This window comes from Lissotriton vulgaris, chromosome 1_1 (assembly GCF_964263255.1).
Source record: "Lissotriton vulgaris chromosome 1_1, aLisVul1.2, whole genome shotgun sequence".
Classification (NCBI taxonomy): Eukaryota; Metazoa; Chordata; class Amphibia; order Caudata; family Salamandridae; genus Lissotriton; species Lissotriton vulgaris.
The window spans coordinates 931,495,787-931,516,654 of NC_141685.1; the positions used below are offsets into that span (position 1 = coordinate 931,495,787).

Genomic DNA, 20,868 nt, shown 5'->3' on the forward strand with positions numbered 1-20,868 from the left:
CGTAATTAGCGAAGAGGATACTGCCAGTCAAGAGGCAGGAGACTTTTTCAAGGGTTTCCTCCCGTTTTGGGGACCTATGGTTAATAGTAGGAACCTGAGACAGTTGACTCGAGTGGTAGAATCGACAGCTAATATTACTGCCAGTGCCCTTGGTAATATCACCACAGAACTTCAGGCGGATAGACTTATGACATTACAAAACCGTATGGTTTTAGACGTGATCTTAGTAGATCGAGGTGGGGTATGTAAGGTGATCCATTCGAGCTGCTGTATTTTCATTCCTGATAACGCTCCGACTGTCTATCAAGCCATCTCGAAGTTGCATAAGATCTCTGAATCCATACACGTGGATGTAGGTGATTGGACGCTACTTGGGTGGTTTTGGGGCCTGATGTCGACTTGGGGTTGGAAGATTCTGATTATCATCGGAGTTGTTGTGGCGTTCCTGTCCACGTGTTGCCTTTGTGTGCAGTGCGGTCCTGCCTTATGTGGTCTCTGCGCTACAACGTGTATGAGACAGCCGCCTGTTACCAATGGAACTCGGTTAGACAGAGCTATGATACAGCAACATCTAGATGGTCTGATGAATATCGAGTATGATTCCGACTAGTGCTTGCCTACATGAGGGCAAAAGGAGCGTCTGAGGTTCCGTGACAATTGTAAGTGGTGTTTTCGACTCGTACGAATATAGTCGAGTTTAGTATCTACGAACCGCAAATGACGAGTTTAGTAAGTGTGCGCAGTTTCGCTGTGCTAACTTAAACCGTTCGTTTGCTACGAGGGTTTTTCATCTGTACCCACGGGTTCCATCTTAGATACGGCATCCATTTTGTCTCTTGCCCTCAAGTAGCCAGCGAACGGACGTTGTCCGCTTCGCGACCCTGGGACTCCCAAGATATTTGCGGAAGACACATGTTCTTTGTAAGTGTCTTTATGATGAGGGGGATGATAATGTAAGGCAGATGGCCCCGCTCGAGGCTCATCTCGCCGTGCCGGTTTATTGTCTTAGCCGTGCATCTCATTAGGCACGTCCCTTTGATGCCTGTAGCTCGTGTTTCCCGATACCTCCCCTTTTACACCCTTTCCAATCTCCCCACTGTTTCCATCTTCCTCTGCACCTGTCCTTGTTCCTTTTTCGATCTGTTTTACTGCTGATTGGAATGTACCAATGGTGGGAAGATGGGTTTTTACAGTTGGGAACCGCCAAATGTTTCCGCACTTATGTTTCCGGACCTTATGAGTATCAAAGCGACTAAAGCGACCCCTCTTGGGGATAATTGTGGGAACCGGGTTGTAAACCTTTGTCTGCTATGTAAACCTATGGGAAAATCGTGTATAAAAGGAGCGATCCACAGAACCAATTTGAAGCAGTCTCCCTGAACTACACTCGTTGTACTTCCGTGATCTCTGTGTTTCCCTGCAGCAAATAAACCTTGAATCTTTGACGCCGAAGGAAGTGTCCCGTGTCTCTGTCATTCGTACGCCGGAGCAGGTTACCCACGAAGGTTTCAGGTGTTGTCCCCTGGCACCGCTGGGTCTTAAAGAACCTAGTCCTTCAGTTGTGCAGGCAAGAATGTTATACCCCCCTACTTTTAATACTTCTTTTGTTTCCCAGGGTAGATGCGTCCCCTGTAGACAGATTATATCCAGAGACTTTTGCTTGGTTATTTCAACAAAACTGTCCCTCTTAGCCCTATCATTTAAACCTGCCACATTTCAGGAGCAAATTGTTATCTTCCCCATTGTAGTCTACTAACCAATTTCGAGGATCCCTCCAACAATATCTTAAAGCACTTGCAGACCTTCAAGATACAACTTTCCTTTTGTGTTCCATTTTTCACTGCCTTCTGCTTCATTATTTTAGTATTAATTCTGGAGTTGCTTTGCTTTTTAATGTTATGCCCCCACCCTGCCACCACCACCTTCCACCCTCCCACCCCAAAAACACAACCACCACCCCATTTGCGGCATACAGACTCCAGCTAGTCTGTTAGTGATGAACATGCCACACATGACCAGAGCTCGCTCCCTGTCATCTTTATATATAACAAATGCTGAGCTTCAAATTCACTCATACATTTGCCTGTTTTTTGGTTTTGTTTCTTTTTTTTTCCATATATATTTTTTAAATAGTGGAGTATAGGTTTCACTACAGGCCAATAAAAAAAGAAAACCTAGTGCACATCCAATACTATCATAATTCGTTGAGGAGAAAAAAACAGGAGTCAAAAGACAGGAGTACTAGTCCAACCATCTCTTAGAAAGGAGTACTACTAAACCAATCATATCTTAGCCAGATAGCCCATCAAGATACTCTTTGGCCTTTATTTCAGAGAAGAAGAATTTAGTTGCCCCCCCGATCATTTTAAGTCGAGCAGGGTTGTTAAGATAAGCCTGTGCTTTCTTTTCTTGGAACAGCTTAATTAGCTGTCGCAGCCTCCACTGCCTCTCGACGGTGGAGTGACAAAAATCTGGGCGCACAAAATAAGAGACCTATGGCCATATGTATCAAGCAAATTCGCATTCGCAAATGCTGAAATTCGCAGAATTTCAGCGTTTGCGGATGCAAATTTGCCAAATGGTATGTATTAAGGAAAATCTGGTGCAAAACTAGGAATCACAAAATTTGTGATTCCTTAAATGCAATGTATGAAGCAAAAAAAAATACAAATTGTCCTTAAGGAATCGCAAATTACCACCAACTTCAAGTTGGTGGTAATTTGCGAATTCCTTGAAAAGTGCACATTTTCGCATTTTTCAAAGTGCCATGTGATGCACGTACATGCCCTTAGGGCATGTATGTGCGCCACGTGTGCACCCATGCTTATTTCAGGGGTGCAACCCCTGCACCCTTGAAATTATTCTCAATTTGCGATTCTCAAATTGCGAATCGCAAATTGAGAATAACTTCCCATTCATTCCTATGGGCCTCCTGGCCGAAAGAAATGAATGGGAAAGTATTCCTTAATTGTGATTCGCAATTTGCTAATCGCAATTAAGGAATACTAAGAATTCACAAAAAAATTGCTAATTTGTACATACATCCCTATTTGCGATTCTGAAAAATCGATTTCTAAAAAATCACTATTTCAGAATCGCAAATCACGTTGATGATACATATGGCCCTTAATTTCTGGTTCTGGTTCTTTTCGACTCCGGTCTGGCTTTCTCAAAGACCGGCTGACGGAGTAGGAAATTGCCAAAATAGACCAGGATGCACGAGGATAGGCCCCGGGTTTTGTTGGATGTTTTAGAGTGAAGGGAACACGGTGGGCGCGGTGGACTTCCAAAGCCCAATTCCACCCAGTAAGTTCTGGCATAGAGTCGCGAAAAAGATCCACCACATAGGAGCGAGCATCCTCCCCCTCCACCCCTTCAGGGACCCCCAGAACTCGCAGATTGTTCCTCTGCTGGCGGTTCTCAAACTCCTTTAGCTTCCATTTAACGTCGCTAGCTGAGCCTCATGGAAGTCCACCCGTTTTTGATTCAACATCATCTCTGACTCATTGGAAACAATTTGAGATTCTAAATCAGAGAATCGGTCCCCGAATGCACTACATGTCTTAGTTTGCGAACATCCCCTTGCACCTTACGCATAGTGGCTTGAGCTTTACGCCCATCCTGGCGTGCCTACTCGCGATGCAGTGAGTTAGCCTGAAGAATAGTATCTAAAGTTGGGGCTGCTGACCCCGAGTGCACCAAGTGTTCAGGTTGTTCAGAATTTGAAGTACTTGGGGGATTAGTAAGTTGGTTTGTAGGGGTGTAGTCCCAAGCCAAATCCTTTACTCCATGTCGTTTCACTTTCTTCTTCAGGGTAGTTTTAGTTTTGGAGACAGGGTTGTCCGTTTGCTCACTACAGCTCTCGTCTGTGGTAGAAGAAATGTCTTCCGACCACTCACCCCTGTCCGAGAAGGAGAAGAAATCACTAGGGTCTTTTTCCAGCTCAAGATCATGAAACCCAGTTTCGCCAATTTCGTTATTTACATTAGCATGACCTGAATTCTGATTGCTTCCTTGATTAGATCCACCCAGCGCTGCCTGCTGTATTTGGGGGGTATTCATTATTTTGTCAGGATGAGGGAGGGGCACCATTTGAATTGTTCCCACAGCTTTAATGAAATCAGTCACACATGATACTCCATCCGCAACAGTCTCTACTACCACCGGGGAGACAAAGGCATACCTTCATTCCCTGTTGCAATAGATTGATCCCTCGCCCTCGGCTCCGGGTCGGCTCCAGATTAATAGTCTCTTCAGCCACCGTCCTGTTATGAGTTTCAGGGACAACGTGTGTAGTAGTTACGGCACGCGCTGGGTCCTGACCAGCGTTTCCAACTTCATTGACCGTTTCAACAGCAGCCTCCGTCCCCTCGGTGAGCACGACCTTGCTCTTCCCCTCCTGACCCGGGGCTGATCTCGCAGGCACAGAGGCACCTCGGAGCAAGTCAGCCACTGTAGGGCCGGCCGTACGCTCCTTCTGCAAAGCACCATCTCCACGCTTCGGTGTCTTGGAAGGCGTCAGAGCGGAAGACCCCGGCGCCTCTGGGCAGCTTTCCCGCCTGCATCATCGCCCAATTCAGAGATTTCGTGCTGTGCCAACCTTGCTGCTCTGTCCTTGGCAGACACAGATGTTGCCACCACTTTCGGAGCCATCACAGCGTCGGCGTTAGTTCCAGTCGGCAGGTAGGATTGCCGTTGTTGTTGATGTTGGTTCCCTTCTGTTTCCACTTCCACCTTGGAGTACGCCTTTCCCAGGTATCTCAGGACCGCAAGCCCGATTAAGGAGCCTAATGTAAATAGTTGTCCTCTAATAGGCTTCACCTCCTCGCAGCAGGCTTCCGCGACCATTCCTGCCATTCACAAAAGTCTTAGCTCAGCATTTCCAAACATAATGCCTCTAGAGCTTAGGTCATACGTGTGCACCACGGTCTCACACGACTGCCATCTTGCCGCCTGGACCATACTACTTTGCTATCTCAGCACTGTGTCTTGCAGATGCTACTATCTGTATGTGTTTCCTGTCCTTACCACAGGAGGAGGAAAGGTGGCAAATCAGAGGAACTAGTGACAAGTATTGTGATTGACATTGATTATGCCAAACATACTGTGTATTTGTGCACACCTTCACCCCAAAAGATATCTTGGCACTGAATAACAGATGTTTATTGACACCCAACTGTATTGTACTCATTTTATCGACCTCAGAAAGATGAAAGGCTGAGTGGACCTGTCGAGATTTGAACCAGTGACCATGAGGTCACCCACTTTCCCCTAATGCTTTTTGTATTTCTAAAGCAAGGAATGGCCACACATGCAGCGCTCCATCACTACTGAATAATAATTATCTGCACTGGCTAGGTAAAAAAGGAAGTACAGGGGTGTATTACCTGCTAAATGCAGTAGCGCTGTGCTGTGTGAGGCTAATCTAAGGATGTCGTGGAGTACTCAATTATTATAATTTTTTTGCCTACACACTCCTGTGTCTGCCATCAGACAGTGCACATTATGCACAGTGTAGGAAGGGCACTCTAATGCAGCAGAGACGTGTTGTAATCTGCTGGTTCATGCGTGGGTTTTCATATGTTAACTCCAACTGTCTGCATGCCTGCTGCACAGCACTGCCACTTGCCGCTGGGTTATCATACATAATTAAAGATCCCTTCTTCCAACCTGGCTTCCTCAACGTCCTTATTGAAAATATTAATACTGTTTGGCATATTATGTTGCTTCTCTGGTTAACCATCTGGCTCGATGGCGCGATTCTTTCATATCATCCCGCCTCCCTCTAGTGAGGGGAGTAGTGCTGCAATGCTTCTCTGGTGCTCTGTTTTTCGAGTTTCTAACATAGATGAGTTACCCCATTGAAGTAATGTATTGGGTCCTGCTTAAGGCTTAATGAACCTTGTTAAATCTTCAATTCCTCCAGTCATAATTTGTCTGTATCAAAGTATATACATTTATTTTGGCTGTCGTTAGACTGAGAAGCATGGTGTACCAGCGATTTAAGGCCATGATATTCTGAAACACGCTCACATCAGCAGAACCCATGCGACTGCCTGATGCCTCTGCCACCACTTGCTGGCGGTAACACAATGGTACAGAAAGGTGATGTCTACACCCTCAACCAGGTCCAGGACACAGCAGTGAAAAGTTTACAGAAGGACCTGGCCAGTATAAAGAAGCCGCCAACAGAGCTAAGTAAGTCACAATCAAGCATCAAAGAGTGCTACTCCAACCAGATGCATCACAACAAGGGGGCGGGGGTGTCTATTGCATATTGCTCCAATATTAAAGCTAGATTCTCAGATATTCCACAACTAAAGGAAAAAGCTATCCTGTTTACTTTTAAATGCAACAATACGTCTGCTTTTAATGGGCTACTAATTTACAGACCACCCACTCCTAGGAATCCCTTCCTTTCATCCATACTGTCCGTTATGGAGTCTTGTATGGAATATCCTAATTTCTCGATACTGGGGGATTTCAACTTTCATCCAGAGTCCAGAATACCATCAATGTAATCAACGGGCTAAAAAGTCTAGACTTAAACCAAATTGTTACTGAGTCCACTCATATTGGTAAACGTACTTTGCACGGTATCTTTATCAATTATGCACAGATCAAATTTAGCAGCAGGCTACCGATGACATGGATAGATCATAGTACTATTTTCTTTGAATTGTTCCCCATTTAACCGCCCATCAGAGCACTTAATAATAACAGGATGGGCGCATTGCGCCGCTAGCGATAAATAAATACTTGTGACCTGGAAATCACTTTACAGTCCCATAGCCCTTGTATAGAAACTGACCTGATTCCACAGCCCTAAATTTCAATAGCTGGGTCGACTCTGCAGCAAAGAAACTAGCCCCAGAGACGCGTGGGAGAAGTTGACCTGGTATATGCTGACCACTAATCATAGTGGGCACCTTGTACCAGTTCAAACAACCCATATTGATGATTAGGTTAAAGACAACCTTTATTGAAATCTATCCTAGTAGTAGCTATGGAGAGCAGCCTTCAGGCTAAGTCTCGAAGGAACGTTAAGCAGCTTGTTTTACCAGATCAGAACCTCCTGAATGACTAAATGAAAGGAGAACCACACAAGGAATATATAACATATATGTATTTATTACTAAACACTCTCTACCAACCTCTCTATGAGATTAGAGAACAAAGCACGCACTATTAAATCACTAGAACAACAGAAAATAGCACAATACACAGTGGGCTCCAGGGGGAGACCAAACCATATACTAAGAAAGTGGTATAACAACAACGCCTTGACTAGTCACAGTGCCTAAAGCTCATAGAATCGCTGGGACCCAAGGAACCACCCAAGGTACTGACACAGGGGACCCACAGAGGACTGGTGAAGTGTGAGAACACAGGCGCAAGCTCCGTACAACTGTATGGGAAAGTCGCGGTTGGAATTTTAAAGATTAAGGACACTTCAGAAAGGACTTTGAGCAAACTCTTTCAAACATAGAAGGCCACCACCCTTGTGAGTACCGGAGTACCCGTGTTACCTAACCCAGGGAAGTCGGGTGCATAGGTGTCAAGTGATGTCCGGAATCTTCGTCGTTTTCAGTGGCGTGATCCGGAAAAGTGCTGCTGCCGGGAAGATGAAAAATGCCCAGTGGAATCCAAGCCTGAATTCAAGGTAAGAAGAACGTAAAGCAGAGGGGACAGAGTCTGGGTCACTTCAGGGTGACTGGGGCTTGGTAGATGCTTGCCCACTGATGTCGGGTGCTTCAGGTGAGTTGGCGCAATGCTTGACTCTGCAGCCACAGGGACCAGGAGATGTCGACAATGACCAAAGTCCGGAGATGAGCTATCCCACAAAGGATGTCGAGTTCTGGGGGGGTCAGCGTCCGGATTGAACACCAACAAGCCTTGGCAACTGCAGCCCACGCAGTCAGAGGAAAACAGCTTCGGTGAGGACCAGCAAGGTCCTGGGAACTCTCCAAGCAATGGAGAGTCAGGGCACCTCTGGAGCAACCAGGAAAGCCCAATGAAAGTTAAAGTTACCTTCACAGGTACCCACAGGCCAAGGGACCAGGGATCGCGAATGGACCTCGAGATGAATCACGAAATACCAGCCCACGAAACACTCGTGGAGTGTAGACCGGTAATATTCAGTGGAAACACTGCTAGGGGTCAGGACTACAAGTAGACCAAAGTGCAGCCTCAGGGATCGCCGAAAAGCATATGCTGCTGCAAAAGTACACCGTGCACAGGGGTTCGGGTTGCACAGTCCCCAACGTGGGATACAGGCCTCAGAATTTCTGAGAGCACAGATAAACCTCAGAGACCTCGGGAACCCACCTCCTGTGTTGTAGAAATCTTCGGAGTCCTCAGGAACTCGGGAGATGCAAACCGGTCAGATGCGTTTAGGTGCCTCCCTTGCCGGGGAGTAACTCCTTTACTCCAAGGGAGATTCTGCGGTCATCCAGCGTAGTGTAGATCGTCGAAGTACTTGGTTTCTGTTGCAGAGTTTAGTCCAGGAAAATCTAAAGTCCTGTAGTCAGGGGTTCCTACTTTATACCCAAGGAAAGGGTGGGACAAACTCTGGGGACCCACCTATGGGAGGGTCAGGACAGAGGGGTGGTTACACCCATGTCTTTTGTCCCGGGTTGCGCCAGAGCAGGAGCCAATAGCTCCTACAACCGGTTTGAACTGGACTATGCACAGGGACGCCAAATGTGCCCCCATTGCGGACAAAGCACTCTCAGAGTGCCCCCACCCAGCCCCAATACACTGAAGCCTATCTGGGAGGTGGTTACACCTCCCTGTGAATGGAAGCCTATTGTCAAGCCTTCCCCTGCTCGAGCTTGACTCAGCAACAGGAGGGCAGACTCGTGTCTGTGGCTGGCAGCATCCATTTTGTGATGCCCAGGTCGAGAAAGCTGGTACCGGGGTACCGGTGTGTCGCATATGTCTCTTTAGGAGGGTGGAATCATACCTCCACCCCCAGTTACTGGCAGGGAGGTAGGGAGGTAAGATTCCAAGGTGTTTGACACCACGAGTGAGGTTATAATGCACTTGAAGATATATATTTATATTTATAAAGTTATGTTTGGCTGCATCATAAACAACCCCAGAAAATAGGTTCCGAAGGCTGCAGAGGGGCTCTGCTCATGCATGGGTACCCTCTCACATAAAACCCAGCACCCTGCCTTCAGGTTTGACAAGGCCTGCCATAGGGGTGACCGATATGTTTATATGTGCAGTGATATAAGATAGATATAGTGAACCTATATCTAAGTAAGGGGTGCATGCACCACCTTACACAGGCTGCAGTACCAGACCTGAGGTGTCAGTTTGAGCGGTCTCTCAGGGGTGGCACAATACATGCTGCAGCCCTGGGAGGCCACTGGGGTACCTATGCCCTAGGTACATAGTATACCATATACTAGGGTCTTATAAGGGAACCCCATAATCCTATCTGGAGTGTACCTAATGTACATGCATTCAATTTACAGGCGAAAGCAACTAGGCTGGGGTCCTGGATGGCAGTATCCCAGCCAGTTTAATTCTAAAACAGTGAAACATTAGCAAAAAGTGGGGGTAACTATAAGAAGCAGATCCTACTCTCCTACATTCGTAACCTAAGTGGGATAAAGCATCAGCTTTCCCGTTCTTATTTTTACCTGCTTGGAACTGTATTATGAAATTATAATCACTAAAAAACGGAGTCCAACGTAGTTGTCTCATGGATAAAGCCCATGCGGATTTCAAGAATTGCAGATTACAGTGATCCATGGGGACTGTTATCCTGTGATTAGCCCCTTACAGATACTGCCTTCATTCCTCAAATTCCTTCTTTATAGCCAATTGTTCTTTGTCTCCTATAGGTAAGTAATTTCAGCCGGAGTCAATTTCGGGGAATAATAATCTACGGGGGGAAGACGTCCTGTACTAGGATCTGCCTGAGAAAGGACTCCTCCGACTGCCACTTGAAATGCATCAGCCTCAACCACAAAGGGTCGTTAAGGATCTGGATGCCTTAGTATGGGCACTTGTGTGAAAGCTTCCTTTAGTTTAATAAAGGACGCATTTGCCTGGGGAGTCCATTGAAATGTAATCCCTTTTTTCATGAGCCTAGTTATTGGGGAGGCTAAGTCGGAAAAATTGCTAGTCTATAGAAATTGGCAAAGCCAAGGAAACTCTGGATCTCTTTAACAGTTTGTGGTGCTTGCCAACGAGTGATGGCTTCTACCTTCTGACTGTCCATACTAATTCCCTGTGGGGACACCATGAATCCAAGGAAGCTTACTAATTGTGTATGGAAATAGCACTTCTCTAACTTACAGTACAGATGGTTGTCTCTCAAACGTTTGAGGACCCTCCTAACATGCACTTTGTGTTCTTGCATGGATGGTGAATAAAACAGGAGGTCATCAATGTAAGCAATGACAAACAGGTCCAAAATGTCCTTTAGGACTTCACTGATAAAAACTGGAAAGCCGAAGGGGCATTACACAGCCCGAATGGCATCACTAGATATTCATTTAACCCATACTTGGTACAGATAGCCGTTTTCCACTCCTCTCCCTCCTTGATTCTCACAAGATGGTAAGCCCCTCCCAAATCTAACTTGATGAACACTTGAGCGCCTTTTATCTGATCAAGGAGGGAGGATATCAGGGGTAGATGATACCTATTCTTGATGGTGATGGCATTTAATGCCCTATATTCTATACAGCATCTAAGAACCCCTCTCTTTTCGGTATAAAAAAGAGAGATGATGATGCCGGTGACTTGGAGGGACGGATAAACCCAATTCTCAATATTTCGTCCGGATATTCTCCCAAATAAATGTTCACTTTTTCTGTTAAGGAGTAAATCCTACTACAGGGTATGCGAGCTCCAGGCAGCAGATCTATCCGACAGTTATAGGCCCTATGGAGTGGAAGGCTAGTGGCCTTTTTCACATCAACAATGTCCTTGAGGTCCTGTTAAATGGAAGGTAACGCAGATTCGACTGTACTGGTGAGTGCAATGACTTTCTCTGGATTGCTTGTGTCATGAAAAATATGTTCCATACAATAGTTGTGGTTAAATGTTAACGTCATCCTCTTCCAATCAATAAATGGATCATGTTGACATAACCAGGGCAGCCCTAAAATAGCTTGAAACTGAGGGGATTGTATGAGATCAAATGCAATGAGTTCATGATGTCTCTCCTCAATGATTAAAGTTAAATCGATAGTAGCATGTGTAATGGGACCAGACTTCAAGTTTCTACCATCAATGATTGTGACTTCTTCCCAAGAGGGTTTTGTCACCCAAGGAATTGTTTTGCTCTGTGCCCACTGTGAATCCATGAAGTTACCAGAAGCGCCAGAATCCACCATTATTTGCACGTCTGCAACCTGGTACCCCCATATCAAATGCGAGGAGAAAAAGAAGTGACGTGGAAAAGATGCTGGTACCTCCGTCTGTGAGACAATTAATCCTGAATTACCTGAAGTCCTTGTCTCCTAAGACTCCTGGCTCACTAGTTTTCCAAATGCCTTGTCTGTTTAGGCTTTTACGGGACAGTCTCTAAGGAAATGGCCCTGCTCTCTACAGTACAAGCAGAATTTCTTGTCTCGCCTTCACTGCCTCTCTTCTTCACTAAGGGGCCCTCTTATACTCCCTATTTGCATTGGTTCTGGTTCTTCAACTGTTCATTTGGGGTCAGACTTTCTTTCCCTGTAAGAAAAAACTTGCCCATCTGACCTGCCTCTTTCTGTCTTCCTCTCACTGATTCCATGGTCCAATTTGACCACAGGTCAATAAGGGCAATACAAGACTCAGGAGGGTCAACCACTTGTGTAAACATATCTTTTAAATTTTCCCTCAAACCCTGTAAAACAAGGTGCTACGCTTCTCCTCAGGCCACCCAGCTTCTGCTACCAATCTATTAAAAGTGGAAATGTATGTGGTTAAATCTTTAGTTCCCTGTTTTAAATTCAAAAGTTCAGTGTCTACCGACTGCGTGAATGTATGTCTGTCAAATAACTTCTGGAGTTCTCTTTCGAAGGTGTTATAGTCCTGTAGCAGTGGATCGTTTCTTTCTATTAGAGGTATGGTCCAATTGGCAGCAGACCCCCCCTAGATAAGCTATAACAAGCGCCACTTTCGCTTGATCTGTTGGAAAGCAAGTGGCTTTGCACATGAAATGAAGCTGACACTGACTGATAATGGCTACAAATTTAGTTGGATCCCCCCAAAACGCTCAGGGGGGCCAAAGGAATGGATGGTGGAGCAGTGACTTGTATTATCGGGAAGCTAGTACCAGGATTCTGGGTCCCTGCACCTGAATCAGACCTCATTCCCCGTTGCATGGAATCCACCTGGGCTGACAGGGCTTGGGTTTCCTTCTGAAGGTTACCCAACATGTGGGCTAAATCTGCTAGAGATGCCTGACTCATCTCCAGGACGCCCGGGCGGAAGAGAAAACTTTTCTCTTTTGGCTTTGCGTTCTGTCAGGTCTCACCTATATTTCAAACTCAGAAAGCGATCTCCTTGGGAGCAAATATGTAGCCAACAACACTATTCGTCACACATACCCTCAAGAATTCTCATTCCGCCAAGGTGAACCAATTCAAGGAAGCACATCCTATGAACTTAAGAACCAGGACAGTGCAAAAATAACAGTAATTATTAATAATTCTTACAGTTTATTACGAACATCAATACATATAATACTTCATCACAGAGTTAAAAATCATGCAATTTAAAGACAACTTTGAAATTCAAATATGTCATTCAGATTTAAAAACAAATGATCACAGTAATCAATACAGATTATAAAACACAACGACCAAGTGGGACAAAAAAGCATCAAGAAAAATGATTTCAAATCAAGAAAACGTCACGATGGTCAGACAAACCAATAAATAAAATATAGATGCACACAACTTGAACAGAAAATTCCTGTTAAATATCAATAATCAAGTGTTGCATTCGTCATTAATCTGTGATGTATTCCAATACAAAGCATTGGCGCCTTTCGATGGGTCCAGTGTAATATCTCCCCCACCTTCTCTAGGAAAGAAAACTTCTTCCCACCTCGTATCAATAGTTCTCCAAATGCTAGTACTCCCAGATTCAGGTGTACTTTAAAAGACGTAGATAAAATCCTCACCATACGCGGCTTATAACGATAATGATCTTACTCGTATTACAAAGTAGCATACTAGCTCTTTTTTGTCAAAAAGTCACTTCCTACGTCAATAGATAAAAACAGGAAGGAGACACACCCAGTCTGAAGAGATTGTCAAGACCGATGACGTCTGTTATTTTCAAATCCAACGGAGGGAAGGCAAATTCTCACTCCACACGATGTGTACTGTCTAAAATATAGAGTCACGTTCCTCATACCGGGAATCTGAAAAGAGGTATACGACTCACCTATATTTCCGCAGGAACGTCATGGACATGAAGAAAGGTCCACAACTTCGCCAAATCACCTATTGCACCGAACAAGGTCAAAGTGACAATGTTAACGTGGGGAAGAAGGGAAACAAAACAAGGAGAGATAAGGGTCTTACGTCGAACCCCAGGCTGCAACGGGATTAGGCAAGGACAAGGCACAACAACTGTCAACAAGAGAGAAGAACAAAAACGGGTAAGTATGTAGTAGGGTATCTCTATCTCTAAATCTCTCTAATGGTTATGTCATACCTTACGGTTTCCCTTCTTCTGAGTTATTCAAATAGCTAGGGGTTTCAGGCACGTGTCTGGTTCTGGTAGGCAAAAAATAGAGCACTACTAATTAGAGACAGATAAATAAAAAGGAATGAAATTAAATAAAAAGGCCCTAGGCTAGAACTCACCTTAATCACCAGACTTCTGTATGAGTAATATTCTTCACAACATAAATGTGTATACATGTGAAATAAATCAGCCTTAATGTTCAGGTAGTATATCTAATGTCTATTTCTTTCTTCTTGTACAGGTTACTAAATCTCTAAGAGAGAGAAGGAACAGTATTACCGTCATGTGGCAGTAATGCAGCTTTCTGTTTTCTTTTTCTCTCAGGACAGCGTGAAACCGAAGAGGACAGAAATCCGGAGGCGGCGCGCTGAAAACAGGAACACCGAGATAGTTAGCCAGGAAGAGGAGCAACACCCCAAGGAAACAGGACGCGGTAGAGACTCCCGACGCCTCAGAAGTGCCGTGAAGACCCAGAAGGTAAGCCTCCAACTCCAGAGACTGGAACGCGAAGCGTTGCCACCCGGGGATGGTTGCGCTTTGAACTGTTTGGTCTGCTGCTGCGCATGCGTGTCCCCGTGTTGCGGCCTTCTCTGTAGTTCACGCGCTCCCAGTCCAGCAGCCGTGACAGTCGGCACTCAATGGGCTGCCGTGCGCCTAGGCGGGCACCTTATCGTCGTGGTGCAAATGTACCTTTGTTGGGTGGATGAATTTTTTATGCAGGAAGGGAAACCTTCCCACTTAAAAACAATCACATGAGGCTTTTTCATCTTTCTCTGGGTGCTGCAGAATGCAGCACACTGAGAAAGAGGAAAAACAAGGCGATTAGGAGATGTGTCTCCTCGTTCTGCCTGCCTTACGCCTCCCCTGGGGAGGCATAACCTATTGTTGCAGCCTCAGACTTACAATTTCTCAGAAATCTGGGTGAGTGTCTGAAACCATGGATGTTGCTGGGAATAAGCGGTACTTATTTACAAGGCCATGAAAAGCCTCGTAACATGCCTTTTATATATGCCAGTGGCACATTGCTCCACCGGAACATCAAATGAGAGACATTCCAGCGGCTCAAAAGTGCCGGTAGGGCCTCATACATGAAGCCCCTGTTGAGAAATGTAGGATGTCGTTGCAATCACACTGGTGGCAAGCACATAAACACTTTACAAAGGAGCAAATTGCAATTCCAACACTATATTTCACATTCTGATGTGCCTTTGATATCAGCAACCTGGACATCAGTCACATATGTACATACCATTGCGAGGTCAACGATTGTAGCATAGCAAACATTCAACTATGGGTGCCACCCGGAAGTTCAAGCTTGTAATCTGAATAGTTTGTACCATTTACGCATTCTTTAAGATTTTTAAACTGGTTGTCATATCTACATAGAACATCATGTGATATCTTCGGCATTGCAATTTCTGTCATCTACGATGTACTAGTTACTCAATTCATTGGCATAGTAGCACCATCCATGCTGAACTAAACAGTGTTGAATTGCATTGCTTCACATGTTGCATTGATAGATATTGACAACCAAAATATGATGAAATGTACGTTTCACACAACATAGGTCTATGCTATGAGTTATACTGGGCCCGTCAGATCCCAGCATGTAATATACAGCAGCACAGCAAGCTGCCACACTTCACTGCCTTTGTGTTATTGTATACTTAGAAGGAGGTTACATCTATGGAAGATGCAGGACATTCCTGACCATTGACCCTGCAGCATGAACCATGCAGCAGCCTTACACCAGTGGAGACACCAGTATGCCATGTTGTAAGTGTGACTCAGTTGCAGGAGTGATTGGTGTTGTGCAAGGAGAGATACATTCCAGACAAATGCTTAAGGTATGATGGCCTTTCTGTCATGTAATGTGTGTTGCAGATTGTGGCACACAGGTCACAGGAAACACAACAAGAAATCGTCCAGGAAACGCCCCATAATGCAGTTTCAATGGTCGCTCTATGCATCAAAAGACATAGTTGATGTTACAACAAGGTGAACTATCAACATTTTTCCGAGAGGAACAACACTATCCACACACCTGTATTGACATTATGGAGGCACTAAGAGGTGAAATTAGTTTCTTGCTGAATCCTTCTTCAATGTTACATGTGTGCACCATGCTGCAGTACACATCTGCCTGGTAATTTGCAAATTACAAATGATTATGGTCAGGGAGGCTTCCATTCTGGCACTGACTCAATCAGCCCAACTACACAGGCACGCTTGCAACATAGTGCAAGGATGCTTACTTAGCACAAGGCAGCCCACGTGTACCACGCGGGACCAAAAGTAAGGAATGCCCTGTAACTTGGAGATTGGACACAATTCACACCTTTTATTTTGACACAGGGCAGGGCAGCAAGACTCATTGCAGCTCTGCCCAACCCCAAAAACACCTACATGTTGTTCCAAGTGTGTGTAGAAGACCATGGATGTTGTGTCAAAACACCAACATCAACCCCCGGGCTACAACTCAGTCCCACATAGTACTGGCTGGAAGGGAACCAAGATGACCAGGCCTAAAGAAGCCATACAGGATGTCTCTGCGTGATCTTAAAAATGGGTGCTGAAACATTGTGCCACCCGTATGACTGATGGAGGGACGCACAAGTGGTGAAGTGTTATTCTTCTTAACACCCTATGGAGCTTTTTCACCTGCACCTATGATAGAGCGCGCAGGTCACCCAACTAGAATTTATACAGATACTCACCTGGGCCCATAATTTCCGATAAATCATATAACGCTCTACTACCAGAATATTATAATTTCTATTACTGATTCCTATACCAGTATCTTACGAATCTTTGACACTAGATACCTTCACACAATGGATCAGGGAGTTGAGTCAAAAATAGGTACTCAAATAACAACATTTGCATTTATAATCACCACAGAGTCAGGGTAAGTTAAAACTTTTATCTAATCATCATCATCATCATCATATGGCATGAGCAGAAAATTGAAGGTGATAAGACTATCAATTACTAAAATCAGAAACAGTGTATAGCTATGAATAAGATAGAGTATGCTAAGCATTTAGAGACTATAAGTAAAGGGCAAGGGAAAACAAGAAACATGCTATTTTTAGAAAACCAATCTTTCGTTTCTTGATTAAAGGAGGGTAAAGAAAGGGAACATACTGAACCCAAAGACTTTCGCAACACTAACAGTTTGAAAAAGGAGAAATGCAACTATGTAATTCGAGCATTCTGATTTCAGCAAAAATAAATTATAGAGAAGGTAAGAGTTGGAACATTCTATAGATTCAACGTATTTCCTACAGGGAGGGTAAGAAAAAGGAACATATACTATATAGAAACGATTTAGCATTGACTAAAAGTGGGTTGAAAAGTGGAACATGCTAATAGTCCGTAAATACATGAATATCTCATTTACCAAGGGACAGGAAAGAGAAGGAACGTATGCAATCAAGCTTTGCAAATTCAGGATGGGGAGAAGAGGAATGCAAATATCTCTACAAAACACCCACACAGACTTTATATTTACCTAGGATAGAGTGAAGACCAACCCTGGCCACGGGTCAGTTAGAAAGGACAGGAGGAACCCCAAGGACTTCAGTGCCAGTAGGCAAGCAGGTGCAGCTCATGGACAATCAGGACAGGATAACCCCAGGATTTGGATCAGGACCGGTTCATCAAAGGTTAAGACCAACACCCGCAGCTTCGGTTGCAACGCCTGCGCTACTCCCTCTCTGCAAGGAATCTACCAATAACCCCGTCTGGGTTATAAATTTTATCAGCAAAGTGCTTCGCCAGCACTTTCACTTCCCAAAAAAACCTGATTAGGTTCTTGAACCTCACAACAGAGTGCTTCGCAGCTCTCTACTTTCAGTCACCTATTGAGTGCGTTGGGTCAGTGACAGGACAGCTATTTGGACAAGTCGGACAATTTCTCTAGCTAAACCTACGCTAATTATACTGTTTTTCATGTCAGTGTACCACCCCCCAAAGTTGCAAGTGTAAGGATCCCCAATTTTGATTGGACAAAGGAGGAGGACAGGTCATCACACCACCTATTTTCTAGACTTTCTCAGGCTCTTTATTCAGATTCCGTACACGCCCCTTACATTCCAGGTTCTCATGACATATGCCTTTGGTTAACAATGGTGAATATAACATTGAATACAATTGTAACAATTTTCAGTACAGTTCAGCTTCTTCTAGCTAGGTCGCAGGTCGGGTTCCCAGGCGCATCTTGGCTGTTGCTGCCATCTGGCTGGGTTTCAAATGCAGCGAAGTTCACTTTCCCTCTGCAGGGACATGTGCAAAAGGGACTTCCAAAATGGAGTAGCAAGCACCTCCCAGGCCCAAAGAGTACGATACATGAAAAGTAAAAGAAAACAATTTAGAACACAGTAATAAATGATTACACTGTATACCATGAATCTCTATACTATACCCATTACTTCAATATAAACTACAGCATTAGGATTAAGCAGAACGAACAGCTTAGCGAAAGCAGCAATGCAAGCTTCTCGCATGTGAGAACATAGAACAGCCATTTTAGCACTAGTGTGCAGATGTGAAAAATATCCCTCCAGAACTGCGAGTACGTCATGTCACGTGGGTATGACTGACGCATGCGCAGTAGAAATTCCCGCGTAGCAGCAGCCATTTTATATGCAAGCGTATTAGGATTAGAAAACACATAAGCAAGCTTCACTCGGACACCCAAATGGGGAAAGAATAAGGGACTAATTAGTAAGACGAACATATTGGTTACATGGTTATGGTTATTTGAGGTTAATGAGTACGAGCAAGTCGCTCCATCAATCCCCTCTTTGATTATATTGTGTAGCATCACAAATTAATGAAACAGGTGCCAACTTTTCACATTTCACCCATTTCAATCTCTTCAAACTTTCTATTCTGCTTTTTCTCATTACTCTTAATAGGATGAGTATTTTTCATCTTTTTGTAGATCTGACTATTCAATTCTTCCAATTCTAGTTCTTCAATGTTTCTTTTTACCCCTCACTGATTCACAGAATATTTCTTCTTGTGTTTTCGACATTTGCAGCAAATTACTATCCCTAAAACTATTAAACCTATTCCCGCCATTGGCATCAGTATTTTACTAACAAGACTTTTACCTAGATATGAAAACCAACTACCTACAGAGGAGAGACCATCAGTCGGTCTCTTCCAGGCTCTATCAACCTCCAGTGGCTTGAGCTCCTTTTCCAAATTAGTTATGTTTTTCACATACTTCTTAATTTCAACACTTTTGTCTGGAATGTAAGTGCAACAATGTTGCGCTTTCAACATTCTACAGAATCCGCCCTCTTTTGCCAATAGGGTGTCAAGAGCAAGTCGATTTTGTAAAACCATAGATCTGATCGCAACCAATTCGGTATTGACCATCAGGAAACCTCCAGCATTGTCAGTTGATAACCGATCTACTAGTGTTGACAATTTGCAGATTCTGTGTGTATTCACAGCCACTCCCACTGTAGGTATCAATGCAGTAAATATATGACCTATTATTTCTCCATCAATTTCTCTTTTATTGCGTACTAATCCATTAGTTTCTTCATTGCTTCCAGTATCTTTACCCATATGGAATATCTTTGGGAAGACAATACCAAAATAACAGCTTCCATAGCAGTGATCTGGTAATTTGAAATAAGCCTTGTTCCCACATATATAATAATATCCGGGAAACACAGATTCTGTCCCATCTTTGAAAACCCAACCCCCAATTACCTTTTAATTGTGCTCACATGTACTGGAACCAATGAAAATGTTATTATAATAACTAGTCATTTCTCTGTGAAGACAAAGTTTCCCCTTCTTTTCGAAATCCAGCAACATAGCAGCATTAGCTCCACCATTTGAGGTGCTCCCTATATTTTCAGCCCATTTAGGGGTTTTCTGCTTTTTGTCATTTGCTTTTCTTTAGAAACTTTCTCTTCTTTTCTCTACCATATTTAGGAATATTTTTTCTTTTTCGTGTAATAGACATGTTAAGTAATTTCTGTGTGCCTCACCTATATCTATTGTACCTATAGTTAGAAAGTATTCACCTATATAGCGTGTTACATCACTCTTAGTATGTACAGGATTTAGGTTACCACGGATAGGAAGTTCAGAAAATATCACATCTGAATTAGAATAATAATACTGTAAAGGTCCTTTCTTATAGAATAAACTAGCTAAAATACTACAGAAAATTCCATATGTTAGTGGCAAGTGATGATAAGTCACACCCTCAGCTACCGAAGTGGGCATCTTCATGCAAACATAACAGTCTTCTATCTCCATAGCTTCTACATAATGTACTAAAAGGTTTGCAAATACATTCAAATGAGTTCTGTTTTTGATTCTACTATAGTACAGTCCTTTCTCATCTGGTGCATCTAAGTCAACTTTAGCTTGTCTAAGGCTACGTGCTTTCTCCTGTGTATCTATTCTTTGTGGTGTATCTTTCGTCTGCAGCTCTCCTGTGTCCATTGTCACTGGCTTAGTAGGGTATAAATTAGTATATTTACTCATCATGTAAGGAATAGTTATGGTTAGTCCTATCCAAATTACAAGTACTAATGCTACACTACACAAACATACTTTGCAGCATGTTCTTACACAATTTTTTTTCGGTCTTCTGTTAACAGTTGAATCTGCCATTAGGTCTAAAGGAGTCTCAACCCCTCTTTGAAACTTTTCCCTCAGTCTTTGCCCTGAACAATACTCAGGTGGGTCTTATTTCTCCAGTATTTTGATCAGCAGTCAATTCTTCATCAGTCTCGTCACGTATCTCTAGGTTTTCAAAATCTTCCAGAACTATGCAGGTCCACTCAGGGCCCTTGTATTTGTTATTAAGTCTTTTTAGTCGTGGACTTCTTCTTCTGGGTTGTATCACAGGTGGTTCGGTTTGGCTTGTTACCTCATCCACTTGTTCAGGCTCTTCATTAATATTCTTTAAACGCAGTCTCAGTCTCTTGACATATCTAGGCCACATGTCTCCTTTACTGAATCGTTTAACTGGTACTGTGCTCTGACCCTCTTCTAATGCTCTTTTATTCTCGCTCAGTTGTGGCACATTGATCTCAGTATCTTCTTCTTCTTTCCTCTCTATCTGACTAGTTCCAGGTCTTACTTCAGTTTCTTCTGCCTGGTTACTAATCTGAC

At 43.8% G+C, this 20,868-nt stretch overlaps 1 protein-coding gene across 1 annotated transcript in view; it reads left to right on the top strand.

Annotated features, from left to right (window-relative positions):
* Nucleotides 1–20,868, top strand: part of LOC147748200 (uncharacterized) — a 236,375-nt gene that overhangs the window by 100,656 nt on the left and 114,851 nt on the right. The window contains exon 2 of the mRNA XM_086936395.1: nt 14,035–14,187. The gene's annotated coding sequence lies outside the window, so the exon portion shown is untranslated. The remainder of the gene's footprint in view (nt 1–14,034; nt 14,188–20,868) is intronic.